This window comes from Vanessa tameamea, chromosome 11 (genome assembly GCF_037043105.1).
Source record: "Vanessa tameamea isolate UH-Manoa-2023 chromosome 11, ilVanTame1 primary haplotype, whole genome shotgun sequence".
NCBI classification, from domain to species: Eukaryota; Metazoa; Arthropoda; class Insecta; order Lepidoptera; family Nymphalidae; genus Vanessa; species Vanessa tameamea.
In genome coordinates, this window is record NC_087319.1 from 2,431,715 (window position 1) to 2,453,113 (window position 21,399).

Consider the following 21,399-nt stretch of genomic DNA (forward strand, 5'->3'; position numbering starts at 1 on the left):
GTGAGCTACTCGTGCTTTTGAAATATTGAAATTATTCATCGCGCATAATAACATATAAAGCATTAATTTAATAAAATAAACCAACAAAATAAATTCGACCAGAATATTTAGATTTGGAGATACCAAAAAATTACATCAACAAAATTTTAATATGAGAAGCGACGATAGGTCGTTTACACGCAACTTACAAGTTAACGCGACAACTACAGCGATATGCAAATCATTTTTGACTAACATAACTCGAATTTTTTACCTCAAACGGCTTTTACTGCCTGCATTCGTGACATATCACAATAAAGTCGTCCCATAGCCGAAAACTTGCTCATTTTAAGGCAATATTTCTTTCGGTCAATAAATATATTTTATTTTCTAATGACTAAAATATTTTTAGTATAAAATTTATGTTTTATTTTTTTTTCTTAATTCATAGGTTGCGTGTTAATGTTTTCACAATGGTATTTGAATCGATAAACTTGGAGGAATGGTTAGTAAAAGTTTATTTATAAATGTAGTGGTATTTATTTAACTACAAATGGTATTCATGTTATTGAGTTTGTGATTCAAAAAAATGATTCTACGTTTATTCTAATGTTATACAGACTAGACTGCCTAGTTGGTCTAGTGGCTATTTAAGGCCTGCAGCCCTATGTCGTAGGTTCAAAGCCCGGGTTGATAAAAGGCTATTAAGTTTTCCTGTCGAAAAATTCTCAGTGAAAGCCCGGAATATGGAAGTTTACAATTGAAATGTTTACGATTCTATGCCTTGGAAAGCACACCAATAGTACTGTGCTACTATTTCCGGTACTAACGGATATGCCGTATATCAGATCATCTTATTATGAGACTGAAGATATAAATAGTGCCTGTGTTTTCACACATACTTGTGTACTATAAAATGTTCTGCGTTGCGTGGTTTGTCTTCCTTGAGATTAACCAACGTGGACAAAATGATCAGAATCTTATAAACCTGAAGAGTATGTTTGTTTATTTGAATGCGCTTATATTAGAACCCTCCAGTGCGTTTTGAAGAAATATTTTTGCGTCAGATAATACTTTATTGAGACTATATAAAATCACGCTGGGGTAGATCAGTAACGTTAAACGTAAGATACAGGAGACCTGATTGTAAGTGTTCAAAACTGCGTATAGAGATTGATTCTGCAACGTTTCAATGTAACGTTTGAGTGAAACATTTCTTACGTTAATTATTTTTATAATTTAATGACAATTGATTAAATGACTATTATCAATAGCAAGTGCTTTATACTTGAATCGTAACAGAAGATTGCGGGTTCAAGCCCGGGATAGAACTGATCTTCTGATTTCTGACTTCATGTGGTTAATTTGTGTTTATTATTCATCTCATGCTCGGCGGTTATGCATACATGAGGAAACTTGCAATTGGATGAAAATCATTTGACAATCAGTGGGAAATACACAGATGTTAACTTACTTTTTTATCGAAAATGTCCTAAAACTTTGATTATCTTTTCTTTTATGTATATCGTTCTTACTTATATATATATATAAGTAAAAACTTGTATATACATATATATATATATATATATAACTAAAGATTTGACCGAATATGAAATTACTAATGGACATATCCATTGTATGAAAAGCTTAACAAGGAATGACTGAACGTTCGTATGATCTACGTTGATAAAGATCGCGCCACACCCGAGCAATACAAAGGTGCATTAGTATTAAATGTAATCTTGTGGTGCGGCTAACAGTGTATCGATACCTTAATACTCTGAGGAATCGTACCTATTTATCACTAATACGAGTACTTTACTTACGTCATTTGTTACTAAAAGATGCGGTCTGTTTGGTTTTCTATGTAGTTTTTCAGTGCTGAGGTGCGCCAGCGGTGATGATTAACCTAAGATTGCGGGTTCAAATTTAAAGTACGCTTTTTTATCCTCAGTGATGGGAAACATCGTAAAGAAATCGATATTTATCGGATGAAAATCTGTCATGTCGATTGGTTCAACGTTTTTGATTGTATAAAAAATTGCCAGAAAAAAACATTATAAAATATAATATCAATTTTTATATATTAGATTTTATCCCATAGTGAAAAGCCAATTTAATATATATTTTTTACCCAAAAAATATCTATTCTCTAACATCAATTTCATTTGAAAAAAATATACACATTTTATCTACGTCCTCCGTAAACGACGTCAAATCATTTTAATCGACTTTGTTCGGTGTTTTTATTCACAATACAATTTATTCTCGAGATAGGCACTCCATCGATAAATTTAAAGTATGGGATAGAGATAACAAGTGATATTCAAATTAAATACCTTTGACATTACGAGATTATGAACATCGGCGCTATCGAAAGGCTGAGACTCGGCTTTGAAGGACAAAGGAAAGTATTGTGTGGACTGTCTGATGTATATTTTTAAAATATTTTATCGGACTTGCAATACTTTATTTAGAAAATAAAATTTCATTTTTAATTGTAATTTATTCTTTTTATTCTACAGAATTAAAATTGAACATGACGATTCAGTATGATGATAATATGTTTTTGCGGTAAGCGTGACCTGATTCTTCAGGCAGGATTGGCTCCAGACGTAGGAACTCCTCAACGTTCATCAGCATAAATACATTTTTTTTAACGTTCATTGATACATGTTTCTTTTTTTCTGTTAATATATATCCTATTAAAATATTATAAGATCTTTCTCGATTATATTAATAATGACACTTTAGATTATATTTTATATCATAATTATTGCGGTGGTTGTTTTTAATTATATTAAATTAAATCAATATCCATATATACCTTACACGACTTATCAAGGCAATGCACTTACGATCTCGCTGTCTCCGAGTCGTGCTATCTTTATCCAATTTGTTACTGTTATCAAGAATTAAATGCGTTTTAGGGTTCCTCTCGTCATTATTTTTTTTATTAATTACAACCACAGCCCGCCGTAAGGAGACAGGTGATAGCTTTTTATGATAAACCTTTATCGAATATCCATTTGTAACTCAATGAACATCAGACGAATGTCCGACAGATACGCGTTCTAATGAACCAGGATTTGATGAACTTCGGTTTTAAATCGACGGTTTAACGACGTTATATTTTTATTAATTTGAGCTTGGGTTGAAATAAAAACAAATTCGCAGATTTAACCGCTTTAACGTAAATGACTAAGTCAGAATTAATTCGTTAATTACTCAGAAGGTTTGAGGGTAAATCAATTCATTTTACGCCTCATTTATTTTATATATTTTATACTTATATTTTGTACCTTACTCTGGTCTAACGGCTGTGTGTTGTGTTAAGGTGTTAAGGCTAATGTTATGTTTCTTTCGGTATTAAATTAAATAATCATGAGCAATATACTAATGTTATTTATTGAATTATATATTTTTTGTCGATTACCGTTTTATTAATGAAGATAAAATAAACAATAGACCCGATGGTCGATAAAGGCGTCTCTTTATAGTATATATTCCTTCGTATTTATTACACGATTAACATGTGAATTTTATTCAATACGTGAACTTAATTAAAATAAACGATTATATTATACTCCACATAAAAATCAACGAATAATGACTCCATGTCTTTTTCATCTTTATGATATTTTATTGTATTACTAATTATTATTTTTTAAACATAATATTTATATTTAATATTTGATTTTTTTTTTTTTTCAAAGGAATATATTTTTTGATCTCGTTGACTTTGACTTTACACTATAGAATCTAATAGCCATAATAAATGTATACTTGTATCGTCTCTCTTTATTATAAGAATTAAAGAGAGACAGAGGATTGAGAAATTTACTATCTCATGAGATGTGAAACTCTAGAATTAATGTGTTTAATATAATTGAAAAAGCTAACTTCTAGACAGAGATGAGAGAAACATTTGTACACAGTATAAAACAAAGTCGCTTCCCACCGTCTATACGACTAGATATTTTAACTTCGCAACAGATTTTTAAAACAGAGTGATTCAATAGGAACAAATTAAAGTTGGTAAAAAAAAACGGGTATTTCTACTTTCCTAGTCGGAAAAAACAAAAATGTTTCTTTTTAAGTTTGTTCTTAAATCTAAAAGTTATATATACACCTTTATTGTAGCCATGTGTATAAAATAATATAAAAAGTAATTTTCTTTTATCAGGGACAATATTAGAAACAGTAACACGCTACATTAAATGTCTTGTCCTTTTAATATTACTATAATAAAATACTGCATTGAATAAACAACATCAGCCGACTGTGCTTTGAAATGAGCGATGCTCGTAAAAAAAGTTTTATGTGAAATAACTACATACAATAATTTATTTATTACTTTTATGAAATATTTTATTTTTTCTTAATGTGAAATTTAATTAATATTTAATTATCTTGTCAAATTTGAAACGTAAAACAATTTTATATAACCTGAAAATATCCCACTACTGGATAAAGGAGGCGTTCTTGGAGGAAATGGTTTAGAGTTGCTTCAGGTTGCTGGCGAATACACAATAGCGACATGCTTGTATGTATTTACCAACAACTTATAAATACATCAAGAATTAATAATTAAAGTAACAGCACTAAAAAGTTAATAAATAATTTGGCGGTTTTTCCGAACTAATAAAATTTGGAAACCTGCAAGAAGAGAGCATAATCTTTTTCTAAAGGCAGGCAACGCACCTGCAAGCCCCACCGTGTCGCAAATGTCCATGGGCGGTGGTACTCACTTTACATCAAGTGAGCCTCATGCTCTTTTGCCGCAAAAAGACAAAGAGAATGTCTGTCGCAGCGCCCTGCGCCAATGCGCAAACAACCTTGGGAACTAAGATGTTATGTTGTAGTTTTAGTTACACCGGCATACTCACCGTTCAAACCGGAACACGACAGTACTGAATATAATAAAATATCTGATGAGTGGCTGATACCTACCCAGACGGACTTGCACAAAGCCCTTCCACCAAGAAAATTATAATCTCTGGTTTCCCTAATGTTTTCACACGATAAATTATAAACATAAAACTTGAAACATGAAAACCGATTGACAATCAACCGGATTTGAACACAAAATTGTCGGTATAGATTCACGTTATCGAACCACTGAGCCATCTCTGCCGTTGTACAAAAAATACACTTTATACGTTAATGTATTTATGATTGCACGAATAGTTTCCGCGTCACTTAGTATCGCTTCCGCTCGTAATCGATATATTTTCACCTCAAAATCAAATGTCACCACGATATTTGAGAATGACAGCGTGTCACTGACGTGTCAACGAAACCTTATAGGATTTTTTATGATATTTTGTCACTCTGCCTTTATTTTTTTAAGAGTACATTTGCGTCGTATTGTAAATTGATCGCAATTATTATTTAATAGACTTTTTTTACAGCATAAGTTAAATATGGGAGTCATTTTTATTTATTTTGAAATGGATAGGTAAACTACCAAATAGCCCATTTTATGGTAAGTGGTCACCACCACATAGATATTATCCCTGTAAGCTATATATATATATATATTCTCCCCTTATATCGCCAATGCGCCATCAACCTTGAAAATTTATATGTTAAATCATTTGTGTTTTTAGTTACATTAGCTCACTCTTGTTTCAAATCGTAACACAACAATCCTAAGAATACCTTCTTGATCTTGAATATATAACTGGTGTGGTATTCAAACAAGTTTGAAAAAATAGTATATTTATAATATAATTTTCTAGACTACTAACAACTTACGTACTTTTACTTTGTAGGGGGTTGGTAGTTTTAAATTTATGTATGTATCCAGCCTGAAAATTATGATAACACAAAAAAAATCTAAAGAAAACTAGTATTACTCCAAAGCTTAAATTTAAATATATGTTAAAATATTTCTTTAAAAATAAAAACATTTCTATAAGTACATATTGATAAATGAGAAGACGTTTTTTTAATAAGAAATTTAAATCAGTTGGGGATCCAATTGAAAAAAAAATCTGTTAAGCCATTATACACACATTTATACTAAAAGACTTCACGCGCTTTAGTATATAATAGTATATTGCATATCAAAGTAGCACTACACAGTTGCACCCGCTTTAAATTTAGACTATTGACGTGACAAGCGTTTTATTTTCTGTATAGCGATTGTGTAAAAAGAACTCATCGCAGAATACGAGCGTTGAATGCCAGAATGTCATATGCGACATTGACCATAATAATTGTTAGGATACACGTATCAAAATTGCGTTTCACTGTAAATCGGCTGTCAACATTTCACGAGTGATACACGAAGAAAATTCTTACAGAATCTCATGGTTCTGTTTACAATATTTTTAATGAAATTGTATCGAACACTTTTGCATAATTATTGCGACAACCGTTTTCGAATATCCAATCTACTACGAAGATCAAAATCGTACAAGTATAATTTCATTCAGAGTGGATATCTTACAAGTAAATAAATAAAACCTTTCAATCTCTCTATTATAAAGATTGAACGTTTGAGGTCACGTCAGAATTGTAAAAATAGTTTATTTGGCACGAAATATTCCCCTGGCACAGTTGGCAGCTCGCGATGCTTGGCAACTATCTGTGAGGAAAAAGACAATTTCGGAAGTCATTGTTCCAAACATAAACATCTTTATAATGTATCAAAATATTATTAATGGTTATAAATATTTTTGTAAATAGAGGACATAAAAAATTAGCCATAACATAAATATTTATATAAAGCGAATTAAGTTTTTGTAATACCTTAATAGAACCTTAATAGTTTCGCAGCCATGCAAACTGTCTTAAATATAATATGTTATGTGAAATATCCTTGTGTACTCGAACAAAATCCAATAAATAAATCTCATAGTGATAATAATATTACAATTTAAGATATTCGGTTACACATTAACACTAAATACAATAAACAGAACTCCAGAAATCACTTAGATATAACAAACCTAGAACGTCGTTAACCATGTTTTCAGCGGTGAAACTTCATTAATAGACGATTAAAAGGTATAAATCGTTGAGTTTCCTGTGACCCTACTCATAAAGGGCTAGAATATGTTGTATGTGGTTAAGAGGGATAAATTTATGTGGTTACAACAAAAAGCACCAGTCGAGTCCAATGTTAGAGATACTGAACGTGGAGTTTGACATCGGTGTAAATAAGGTTTATTTATTAGGAAAGTTTGCACTCAGCGGACAACTGTGAATCAGACGTGCCTACTTGTGTTATATCAAATACCAAGTTATATAATATCTTGTTATTTTCCTTATTAGAAACTTTATCACGAAATTTTAGTAAGTTTTTAACGTTTCAGCTTGTTCTGCGATGGTTTCGGCTTTGAAAATTAATTCCCTGAAATGAAATGGGGTTTTTGTGTCAACGCATACTTTAATGCCTGTCCCGAATCCCAAACAACCAATGTCAGTCCATAAGGTATTTCGCCAATCATCACCATTAAGTACTTTATATATATAATAATTTACTTGGTAGTAGGGCTTCGTGCAAATCCCTCTGGGTAGGTACACCCACTCATCAGATATTCTACCGTTAAACAGCAGTACTTAGTTATGTTGTGTTCCGGTTTGAAGGGTGAGTGAGCCAGTGTGGTACAAGCGACATAACATCTTAGTTTCCAAGGTTGGTGGCGTATTGGTGATGTAAGGTATGGTTAATATTTCTTACAGCTCCATTGTCTATGGGCGGTGGTGAACACCGTTCACCGCCGAGCACGTGAATAATTATAAACACAAATTAAGCACATGAAAATTTAGTGCTTGCCTGAGTTGAACCCGCAATCATCTGTTAAGATGAACGCGTTGTAATTACTGGGCCATCTCGGCTCAACATTAAATCAATGGGCCTAAATAAAATGGTATGTGAATGGTAAATGAAGCGGTAAGAGTTATTTTTTGTATAATTAAGAAAGTCTTGGTATAAAAGTCTACCTGAACTGCTTAGACAAGAAACATGAGAATACCATAAGAGACTACCTTCAGATTCAATAATTACCTGCTTAATTTAAATGTCTCTAATGCAAAAATACCCGTAAAGGTTTTATAACTTTATTGTATATAAATTAAGGTTCTTTTTAGGTAATAGTATTACCATAAAATATTAACAGCGTTTTAAATGTCGCGCGTCGCTCCATTCCATTACTTATTATTCGTGCAGTAAAAGCGTACTAAATGTTACCATACCAAATCCAATATAAAGTTTACAACATCAGAGTCACGGTTTAACAGATTACGATATTGAAAAAATAATTCTAAGCAAACGTAAAACAGCGGGTGACCTACAAGTCTACATATCAATATGGTCCGAAAGACGAAAGTGATGGTCAATTTGGTAGATGTTACAAGCCATTCAAAACAATGAGACCATACCGAACATACAGATATGAATTCACACGATTCCATTTCAATTTTATTGGTATACGACAATCGTTATGTTAATAAAAACGTGTAGATACGACGATGAATAATGTAAATATGTTTTTACGTTAATTAACATCATTTTTTTTATATCAATTGACGCCCTCGGAAAATGAAAACGTGTTGCGAATGTAATACGCCCTGAATACGGTCCCTTTGTGCGATAACCTTACATTAAATCGTCACGAATGTAGATATATTTATTTTGGTTGAAGTCACGTTGATTTTTTTTATATACAAATAGATACCACCCGAACACTGATGCATTTATTTTTACGCGTTCAAAAACAAATTGAAAAACATTTGTTATTTAAAAAAAAAAAAAAAAGTATGTTGTTCAAGAGTTCCGATATTATAAAACAATTATTTCAACATAGATAATATATTGTACTAAAATTCGATGTTAGGGTGCAAGCCCGTCTGGGTAGATACCGACCGCTAATCATACACTCACCACCAAATAACAATACTAAGTATTATTGTGTTCCGTTTCAAAGGCAGAGTGAGCCAGTGTAACTACAGCCACATGGGACATAACATCTTAGTTCCCAAAGTAAGTGGCGCGTTGACGGTTTAAGGGATAGTTTATATTTCTTATGTTGTTAATGTCTATAGGCGGTGGTGACCACTTACGATTAGGTGCCACATTGTATAATAAAGCACATTAATCAACTCACGATTATACAAATGATGAAAAGCGTGCATTTAATACTTGTTGGTTTTTAGGAAGTTTTAAGTAAATTAGCTTTGTAATTTAATTGAATTAGGAGCAACTACTGAGTTTCAAGCTGGTTCTTCTATGTAGAATTTACATTCGAAATGGGGATTGCTTTAAATTTAATTGAATCCTGTAGGGGGATGACTCAAAAGTGCTCGTAAATGATTAATTCAATAAAGTTTATTTTATACAATGATACAAAGATTTTTGTTTGTATAATGTGTTGTATGGAACACCTCTTCTTACTGCCTCCACTGGAGACAGGAGGTTTGGTTCGTTATTTGTCCAGAGGATCGGAATTGCAATTCAATGGGGAGGTACTGCTAGCATTCTTGTGACCATTCCACGCGGTATACAGTAACTATTTTTAATTTAAGTACTTAATCCTCATAATTATTATATTTTCAATTTATTATTACAATTACAATTATTTTTTTTTATTTGATATCGGTAGGCGGACGAGTAAATAGGTCACCTGAGGGTAAGTGGTCACTAAGGAATATTAACCATTCCTTACATCACCAATGCGCCACCATCCTCGGAAACTAAGATGTTATGTCCCTTGTGCCTGTAGTTACACTGACTCACTCACCCTACAAGTCGGAACACAACAATACTGAGTACTGCTTTTTGGCGGTAGAATATCTGATGAGTGGGTGGTACCTACCCAGACGGGCTTGCACAAAGCCCTACCACCAAGTGATAGAGTTCATGTTATTATCTCTTTCTTCTATTGTATATAATAAATACAAATAAACAGAACGTTGATATTCTAATCATTAGAGTGTCTACAAATGTAATAATTACGTAACGATACAAGAAATTAATGAGCAATCAATGAAGTAACAATGGAAATTAATGACGAAACGTCGCCATCAATCACTATTGAAACTGCAAAATTCTATTGCGTATATTTCACAGTTAAAACAAGACGGTCAATTGACTTAACGAGTACATTAAAGCCTATAATATACTGTCGTTTTGAATTATCTCGACTTGAAACAATTAACCAATAAATTATCCGGGTCTTAATGCAGTCCCTGTTTCACCACCAATTACCTTTAACTAGAAACATCCATTTATATCAATTACAGCGATCGTTTAATTTGGGTAAATACCAATTTTATGGACTCGCTCTAGTATAGCTGTGCCATAAAGGGTTTGAAATTTAATAGTGGGTGTAAGAAGAATATCTTCTCAACTATCTGGAACGATTTTTAATTGGAATTTATGGCTTGGATCAACACGTGATGGCTGATGCGAAATAAAGTTGTGTGGTATTTTAAGTATGATTGATTTTAGTCTTGCGTATTAGTTGCGTGGTGTTTGGAAATTGGTATGAGTGTATTTTGATCGGAAACTAGAAAAATCGCTGTTCTGTTTAAATGGGTTTCAGATTACTTGAATAGTAAGTAGTTTTTAGTTTTTGATAATATTTTTTTAAGTTAATAGTAAAGTCAGACAAAATTATTTGACATGTTATTATAAATAATATAATATAATAACGGCACGGACACAACGTCAGTGAGATATTATATAAAAAAAAAAGAAAAGTACTTACATTTAAAAAAAAATAGTTTATTAGTTCAACCTGGAATTTTAGCCCATAACCTTAAGATCTGAAGAATGCACTAAGGAAGCAGTCATAACTTATTTCAGTTTACGTTATAACATTGTACAATTAGTAACAAAACTGCATTCACTAAACAGCATCTCACACGCGGTTATGGCTGTATTGCTGCACACAAATAGTTGTACATAGTACACGGACGATGGCGAAGACGCCACCGCTCTCGTCATTAAAGCGAAGGAGGCGACAAGTGAGATAAACAATGACAGTGAAAATGGCAATACAAATAGCAGACTGAACCATTTTATAGCGTAGTTAAAGCTTGAAAAGTACATTTAGTGAGAAATGAATAAATTTAAATTAAGTTATACTAGGGTACGCTTTGGAAATTTAATGAAAGAAGTTTATATTTCGAACTTTCAAATAGTCAGCTGTTGCGGTTCATTTCAACAACAATTTACATGATAATATGATTTGTTTTAGATACATTACATATAACTTAAGACCAATAAAAAATCAAATACAAATATGCTATCTAAGATCAAACAAACGGACAGTTATTTGCATAAAAAACAACATCACGTGACTATGCATTATCGATGTCCCATCAAGAGGCCGAATAAATTGCCTTTTAAAATACGGGTACACCAATAATAATGACAATAAGTTCGAACGTATATCAATGGGGGTTTCGCCCATCTCATCAACATAATAAGTGTTTACACAAAGAAATGGTATGCGTTGGTCGATACTATACAGACATAGACTACAAATGTCCTTATGACTATAAACAGAAAGGCTATATTGCAATAAAATTTTACGCTTTTGCTTCGTACTGCATTATCATATCGATGTACGGAGATTTAATGGTATTGTCGCTACGATATATCGATGAATGCGTCAGATACTGATCGCTAAGGACTGATTATTACAAAGAATCAATTATGTGCTTTATTTAATACGAAATAGGGGTCGTTATGGTTAGATCAATTGATGTCGTCTGATGACTAATACCATTTGCTTTGAATGTGTAAAGTTTTTTTTTTTTGTTATCTGTCGTGCTTTCGTTATGATATTTAATATCGATCAATCGAATCGAATGTACTGAAATTATATATTATATAATTAAATTATATATTCAATATTTTATTTGTTAAAGAATAATAAACTATAGCCAAAAAATATGTTCGACGTTTTCAAAGAAAAGCGATAACGCTCAAGAACGTTGTTTAGAATATTTCAAACGTCACAACACTGATACACAATAGATAACAAATGTAAGCTACATTTTTGCATACAAATACTAAAACACTCATAACGTATTCAAGTTTAACAAACTAGAAAGCAGAACAAAAGAATTATGGCCACGTGGGCCTGCACCTACACGAGACAGATCCGAGCCCACGCACGTCAAATATTGTTTAACAAGTTAGATGAATGAGGAAAAGAAATTCTTGTTATAAAATCAATAGTTGCGACAGCGTAATAACCAAGAATTATCTAAGATAAATCTTCTGTAAGTAAAGTAAACACGTTTACTTTACCTTTTTGTAATCTTGGAGCTTAGGAATGATTCAACGATATGGGAATACTTACGAGCGTTACAAATGAGATGGGCGCCCGCGAAACCTCGCGTTTATTCAAAATATTTTTTCGGAATTTCGAGACCTATGATTGTTTTGATTTCATTTCATTGTAAACTGCAAGTTATTCATCTACATTCGGGGCCAAAATGATGAAACCATATTAAATGAAATTTTTCATGTAAAATAGTATACATTAGTTCACTTAGAATTGGAGTTTGTCGATAATAATTTACTTTAGTTTTGTTTACGTCCAGGCCAGCAACTTTTTTCCGCTCACTGAAATTAATTCTAATAAATTTAGTAAATTGCATTTAAAAATCCTATTTTTCTACACATTTACGTCCGAAGCTCTTCAAAATGAGGCGATAACCGTTTAATTATTTTATGTGCCGCTATCGACCCACAATCACAGGGACGAAAATCGGCTTACGATATTAATATATAAAATTAACAACAATATAAATTAGTATTTCAGAAAATGTCCAGTAGTAAGAACACACGAATCTTAAACATTGATTGTCAAACTCATTATCCCATTTCTTAGGGTCAGCGCGTTGCAATTCCAATGATAAGGTCAAGAATGCTTTTACTAGTTGGTTGGTTTCTCGTGTCTATACCGGCTGTTGAGACAGTAATTATATGCTATACGGATTACGATCGGATGACATTTTTCCTAGATGCAAGACAATCACCTCCTCGTGGCGCAAAGAGGGACAAATGACGAGCCAGAGGTGCCATCCTAGTTGCAGATAGTACTTCTTTGATAAACAGGACAGAATATGTGAGCGACACCATGACAGCATACCAGGGATATTTTTATCAAATATCCTGGTGTAAGACGACCTGGCACTGCCATATGCACCGTCTTATGCGGGATAACGAGATTACTATGATGAGATCAGATTCGACACTAGTTTCTTCTCCCTTTAGGCGTAAGAGGCCGCTGATGTAATATATATTTTTTTCCCGCAGTTCTACCCATCTTTGCAGAACATGGACTTTGCAGGAAATTAGTGGGAAAAAATATCAGAGTCTCGAGTTCTCCACTAAGAGCCGGTCCTCTGATGTATAATAAAAAAGCAGGACTTTCATTTAACTCTACCGAAAACCACAGGAATTACGTGCATGGAAACGTTTGTAAAGAAACAAAAAGAAAATCGTATTAAAATTCAAAAGCAAGAGGTAAATGAACATCTCTATAAGAAAAATAAACCTTTAAAGATTAAGACTAAAACTGTTAAAGAAAATCGTTTCTCTAATTATTATTTCCAGAAAATACTTCCTTAGAATTCAGTTGGGTATAGAATTCGTGAACAGACTTCCAGCGGAGGCTAATGTACGCCAATAATCGTTATCATCGAGATAAGTACGCTACAGAGTGCCTTCCCAATTGCCTCTAGATACGCGCCGGTTAATTGCTCTAAATGTACAGATATTTTGAAAATAAAGAAGAAAACACACTATAACTAATAACTGCTTTTGAAAAAAAATTGATCTATGTAAGATTTTGTCTCATCACACGTCTCTAATTTCATGCATTATCATTTACAGCCGAGGTAGCTTAAAAGTGTACCAAAGGTTTCAGCTTCAAATCTAAGAAATCATGTTTATAAATCATCTCGTATTAGTAAAGATAAGAGATATGTATATTGTATAAAATCATAACTGGTCTATAAAAACTAAATTGTGTATATTTACTTGATGGTAGGTTGTGCTAGCCCGTTTGGGTAGGTACCAGCCACTCATCAGATATTCTACCGCCAAACAGCAGTACCCAGTGCTGCTGTGTTCCGTTTTAGAATAAGAGTGAACCAGTGTAACTACAGGGACAAGGAGCATAACATCTTAGTTCCCAAGGATGGTGGCACATTGGCGGAGTAAGGAATGGTTAATATTTCTCACAGCGCCATTTGCTCGTCCGCCGACCTATATCAAAAAACAATAATTCGAAACCTTCTCTTTAAGACGAGAAAAAACTTTTTGTCATATACTATATAATAACTATCAAATTATCATATTAAATCAATAAATCAATATATTTATACATATAATTCAATTTAAAAAAAAGCAGCTACTTCGACAAAAATAAAACCTTCATAAGTTTTTATTGTTTTTATAAGCCGCTAACGTTTTTATTTGCACAAACCGGTATTTTAATTTTCGTATTTTCTAGAGCCTTAATAATAGCCACTTCACTAACGAGGCATTACCCACTCGTCGATCGAATTTTATAAAACGTATTATGAAATGAACAAAATATTTTTAATGCATTAAAAACAATTTTGGATTTGAATTAATTTCGAATACAATTAATAATTCATACTGACGAATTAATCCATTCCATTATCAAACCAGAATATTTCTCTATTATATAAAACAACAAAAGGCAGATGGAGCGCACGGAACATTAATAGTGAAGCAATGAAAGCGAATACAGAACCAGAATGCAAATTTCCGCTACTGTGTAGTAATTAACAATTTGTTATTACGTCAATAAACAATAATTCAAGTGACAGTACTTTTGACGAATTAACAAAAAGGTGGTCGTTGCGCACTACCGGTAATTTGCATTCGCTTTTGTTACTTTACAATACTGAGTATAAAACTATAAAAATATTTACATTACGATCCTGTTTGAATACGTCCTTAGTTTCTCATACGTTTAGTAGGATATGAGCTCAATTTACGCCGGTCCTTCATATAATATTATTGTCTACCAATTACTGGATGCCACATCGATGGCTTAAGAAGCGGCTGGATATTGCGAAGCGTATTATGGTGTAACTAATAACCAATAAACTAAGGAGGCTTGTGACTTGTAATGAATTGACTGCCTCATGTAATGTAACTAATTAAACGTGACCTATTTTGCTTAACAGGTAAATAATAATTACTCTTATCAGATAAATAGAATTTGTTATGTAATTGTGTAAAGTGTATTCATTAATATATAAGACATGTACTGTTTTTAAATGTTTATTTTTTTATAAAATCAGAATCTAAATTGACAATCAATCCTTTGTTTTTTTATGTAATAAGTAGGCGAACGGCCAAATATCTACCTTTTTGGGTTAGGTTCCTACCCAACCACTCCAGAGACATTGGCGCTGTAATAAATATGAATTATTACTTACATGACAACAATGTACCACCAAGTTTGGGAGCTAAGATGTTATATCCCTTATGATTGCAGTTACACTGGCTCACTCACACTTCAAACCCGAACACAACAATAACTAAGTATTGCTGTTTGGCGGTAGAATATCTGAAGAAAGGGTTGGTACCCAGACAGCTTACACAAATCCACGTAACAAGTACCACCAAGTATTGAAAAATATCTAGAGTTTTAAAAGCAAAATTATTACATAACGTTTTCTGTAGCTAGGTTACCACGTTGACGATTTCAAGTAACTTAACAAGAGCCTTTCGTCTTCTGTATAAAAAAACAATAATTCAATTCATTTCATTGGTTATACAGTATCCATGTAAAAAAATTCATACCATAAAAAAATAGATATTTTATTCTAAATAAAATATACATAACATATATTTTTCTTGGTAACAAGATTTTATTTCGATTGTTAAATTGACCAAATTACATACCTATATAAACAGATTATACAATTCAGTGCCTTTTTCTCTTCATTTCGTAAACCAATTTTATACCATTGAGGGCTTACGATCAGGGTTAGTAATAATATATATAATAATAATAGATTTGGAAAAAATTATGTTCGAATTTCAAATTCTATTATTAAATTTTTAATCAATTATTGATTGGTGTTTTATTATTAAACACCAATTAACTATACTCAATTAAATTCTCACTAACATCAAAATACAGTATTGAATTCTAAATCAATTCGACGTAACTGGTTTTAATTTCAACTGCAAGTATTGAACCACATACCAGCAGGTGAAGAAGAAAAAACAAACCAGTTATAACCTTAAACGGTGTCATATTAATAAAATTATCATAATAATATTGAGGATCAAATCAAAGTGTCCAATAAAATAAATAAATGTGAAAAGGAAAACATCTGGTTTACGCTCCTACAAAATATTACGAACGCTTCGTAACTCGTCGTAAATATAATAAATTTTCACGAGTTATATTTTTTTTATTTCGAAAACGCCTGTCATATTAAATTAAAATTAGTTACTATCACGCGTCCCATCGCGTAATGTCGTTACGGTTTTGAATAATAATTTATGTACATGAATAAATAAAGGTGTGGTCATGGCCCCACCTTTATCTGTAACTTAAATGAAAACGCCCATTTAACTTTTGTATTGATTGCTTAAATATTCAAATTGTTACTATGTATGATACGACACAAAACACAGTAGGTATATTTAATATGTTTATTATTTATGTAAATCAATTTCGTTTTCATCTATAATTTGGTTGTTAAAAACGCGGGCGGGACCGCGAGTAGGCAGTACAGTTGTGACTTAAGCTGTTTAAAATGACGTCTTCTAGGTCTAAATTATTTAAGCAAAATTCGTAAGTATCTATAGGGCAAATGGATGCACTCTCTATCCATTGGGACTATGATGCTATACAAGCGAGGTGAAATAACAGTTCGATTTTTTTATATTAAAATAGCACATATTAATAAATATTATTATTTATGACACAATTTTGGTCCATTTCCATAATAAAATCTCTTACGAAATATTTCCAGACTTTGTAACTATCCCGAAAAACTTATTACGAAGAGGAGACAGGTCCTCTTTGTCCTTTCCGTTTGCATCACCTTTGCAAAAAATCTTAATGATTAGATGATTAGACAAGTCGCGTAAGCTTAACAAATAAACAAACTCTCTTTCACGTTTAGGTATAATATTAGTTAGGATTCTTCTAAAAAAACTAACGTGTTCCATTCTTTAGAAAATTTAAAAAAACAGTTGTTCTCAGTTCGGTTGAATTTTCTTATATTATGTTTAATTGTTATATTTTAGACAACAAACAAACAAAGACTTTTATAACTCTGTAATTAGAGAAAAAAAAATATAAAAATATTGAAACTTACTTCTAAAATTTGTACAAAGTAGTGAAAACACTTCACAAATAAAACATTAAGATTTAAAAATATGCTTTACTAATAATAATATTATAAAGAGGTAAAATTTGTATGTAGTAAATAACATGTATGTTTGTGCGTCTCCGGCACTAGCGATGCAATTAAAAAAAAAGATTTATGTTATATTATTCCTAAGTGCTTAATTAGCGTATAACCCAGCACCCGTGCGAAGCGTCATTTGACTTTAAATGATCAATAGTTTTAAATGAAATATATAATACCATAACAAAATTTAATGAAAATCACAAGTTAGTATTAGAAGTTTAGCTTTACGTCAAAAGTTGCGTCCCCAAGGCAATACAAAAGTTAAGCTATAATTTGCTGACGAGCCACTCGCAACTTTTACCGCGTTTTGAGATGATTTGACGCCATTTCTGTTCCGTTGAATGTATTTTTTTTTATTTCTGTTTCTATCAAATGTATCATAACAAATATTATTTTATTAAAAAATATTTTTGTATAGCAATATTATATGTATTTTTTTATACGTAAGGAATTTATTTGCGTGTAATTCTCGGTCTAACAAGAAAAATAACACTTCGAACTGTGGTACCATTACTGAATGAAAGAAATGCAAATAAAAACACTTTGACATAACTGTATTACGATAAGTATATTTAACTCTTAAGTAAAAAAATAAATATAAAATGACGTCTTGAAACCATTATAACATACATTTAAATAATAAAAGAAACTATTTGCAATATTGAATAAATGCATTCAAATTTATGGTTTTGTTTTGCGTTAAAGCATGCCATAATCTGCATTGGACTAGGATATGCACGCGTCGCGTAAAACCAAGCTCACTGAGCACGATCGTTAAACAAAAGTGTTGAGGTTTGTTATGAGCTTATTTTAATTTTATAGAGCTTTTATTGAATTTTTGCTTATAATTCTTCTCGTGTAGATAACATCGTAAGGAAAAAATTATATTGTAGTTAATATTCTATTGCGTGTGTATCCGTCAAATCGCACTCGAACGGCGTAGTGCGTATATAAGGTTAAACCTTTTGAATGGAGACCTTAGTTTAGCAGTGGGTTACTTTTCATTTTTTCCTATTTAGTTACAGTTTGTCAATATTAAATATTATTAAAGTTTCCATTTCATAATTATTACTTCAAGGATATCGTTTCTCCAAACAGTCGTACCAATATTATAAAGTGGTAATCTTTGTTTATAAAAGTTATTTAATGAAGGTCGCTTTTGAGCATATAATTAGCAAAACAACAAAAATAGGATGAGTTGTATTAGTTTATTAACGTTTAAAAAAAAGGAAAGTAGGACTTTTTGCAAGCCCGTCTGTGTTAATACTACCCACCCATGAAAAAATCTACCGCCAATTAGAAATACTTAGTATTATTGTGTATATTTGAGGGGTATGTGAGCCAATGTAACTGCAAAAACAAAAGACATAACATCTTAGACCACTCACCATCCTAATTCCTGTTCTATCCATTACATTAAAAATTCGATACGAATTATTAAAAAAAAATACAGACACAAATTATTTAATATGAAAAAAGTTTATATATATTTTTAATACGCTTTATAAGAATTTACGTCTAAAAAAATTGAATTATATAAAGAAATAAGAGTAATATTTGCTTTATCGGGATGACCTAGAAGAGTTTCCCGTAATATATATTACATTAGATAAGGGGAACTAGGTTTCCCTATTACTCGGAGCAAATCGAAGAAAACTTTCGTAACACAAATAATTGATTCGGTGTCCCGTCGTCGGGGAAGTCTCAGTTCTATTTAAGTTTCCTAAAAGGAAATGAAAGGAAATCAGAACCCGCGCCTTCGAAGCCTTTATCGAAACTTATCAGAATATTTCCTAGAATAAAAAGCGGTAGTAGAGCGTTTTATTAAAGCGACTTCAAGATAAAGTCAACATTTCTTTCGGTGTCTGGTTCAATGATTCCGCCGAAGTCTTTTATCGTCGAAGTAACTCATTCTGGCTTAAAATGATAGCTATATATTGAATGTAATCTTGGTGTTAATAAAATCATTCACTGTCGTATTGTGTTTGTTGATATTCGTTTTGTCTATTTAGACTATTCTAGAATAACAAATGCCTCATACGACTTTAGCATCGATAGATTGCAACTGATTGTGTTTAGCACAATATTTATTGCTAACAGTTGATTATTATTTGTATCATACTAATATTTATAACTAGGCCATATAAATGGTTTCACTGGTATGATTAATCTGTTAATGATATTTAAAATTGATTTTTTTTTTAGGATAAAACAATTTCTATCAAATTATTTACTAAATTAATAACATAAATCTATGTATCGCTGATTTTGTAAACAAAAGTACGTATAATATAGCAACGTACTGAATTAGAATTAATTTTAATATTCACGTACGTATATGAACATAATCAGCCTGTAAATTTCCCACTGCTGGGCTAAGGCCTCCTCTACCGTTGAGGAGAAGTTATGGAGCATATTCCACCACGCTGCTCCAATGCAGGTTGGTGGAATACACATGTGGCAGAATTTGGTTGAAATTAGACACATGCAGGTTTCCTCACGATGTTTTCCTTCACCGCCGAGCACGAGATGAATTATAAACAAATTAAGCACATGTAAATTCAGTGGTGCCTGCCTGGGTTTGAACCCGAAATCATCGGTTAAGATGCACGCGTTCTAACCACTGGGCCATCTCGGATCACGTATATGAACATAGAGATTAAATTACGCATTTATTCTTTCGAATAATCTGTCTCTTTTCCCGTTATATAAATACAAAACTCTTCGAATTTCAAAATAAATCCGTACCAATAACATTAATATCTAATTTCAAAAATATATCGCATAATACCAATTTCGTCATAGGGTGTGAGCTTATTATCCTGTCATATACACTCCACATGTCCCCTTTCGTGGATACATTTTATTTAGTAAGATTGTGTCTAAAAGTAAAAAGGGGGCTATTCGACATCACAATGCACTAATAACTCGGACGGATTTGTCACTTCGAATGAGGCATAATGTTTAATCAATTACGAGCGATTACCAGTTCCTGACAACAAAATTATAGCGTTTATTTCGAGTGTATTGTGTTGAATATTACAAAATGTAATATGAAAACTTTTTCGAATTTAATCATGAAATAAATTTACTTCCAAATTTTTCACTATTAAGTTTGTTTTGATGTTTTAAATAAATCAATATTATTAGAATTAGTTTGTATGAGGCGTTAATTAAGTAAATTTACCTTAACCAGGTAAGCAATACTAAGGTTTCATAGATTTATTTGTGTTTATAGTTGAGGATATATCCCGATGAAATATGTCTATAACGGATGAAATTTTGCCACATTCAAGCTACATCTCAGGAATATATTCCAAACGTTCTTACGAGAAGATATGGCAAAAGCCAGCAGGGAATCACTAACAAACTTAATTTTTATCAAAGAATCCTTTTTCTATTTTCTCGTTTAATAAAATACCTACTCAAAAGACTTGCAAATATTGAAAGTCACGAAAAAGTTTTCTATTTAAACAATTCTTCCGTAACCTGGATTTAATTAATATCTAACAATTTCACTGTCCCCCGAAATTGTTTGCTCGAACGACAATATCTCGTCCGAAGAAGACATAATTGCAGTCAGCCGCTAATTAATTAATCACCAAGACAGGGCCGGCGGGGACATAATTGATATTTGAAAGGGTCTCTTGGATCCGGTAATTTGAACGATGGTTTCACTGAAAAATACGCAAATACTACCAGACAAAAATATTTTTTTAATTTTATATCATTATATGCGTATAATAAAACGTATTATTTCAGTATATTTTTTACTATATTTCCGATTTTCTTTTTTTTTTTTCTAATCAAAGGCCTATTATAATATTGATAGCTAAATTAAATAATAATTAAATATAAATTGTTGATTATATTTACAAATTAAATATTCAAATATAAATCACGAGCTCATAATTGTAAGGCTTGAACAAAATCTCGCTATCGAGTTTAATATATATAATAAATCTTATGCCA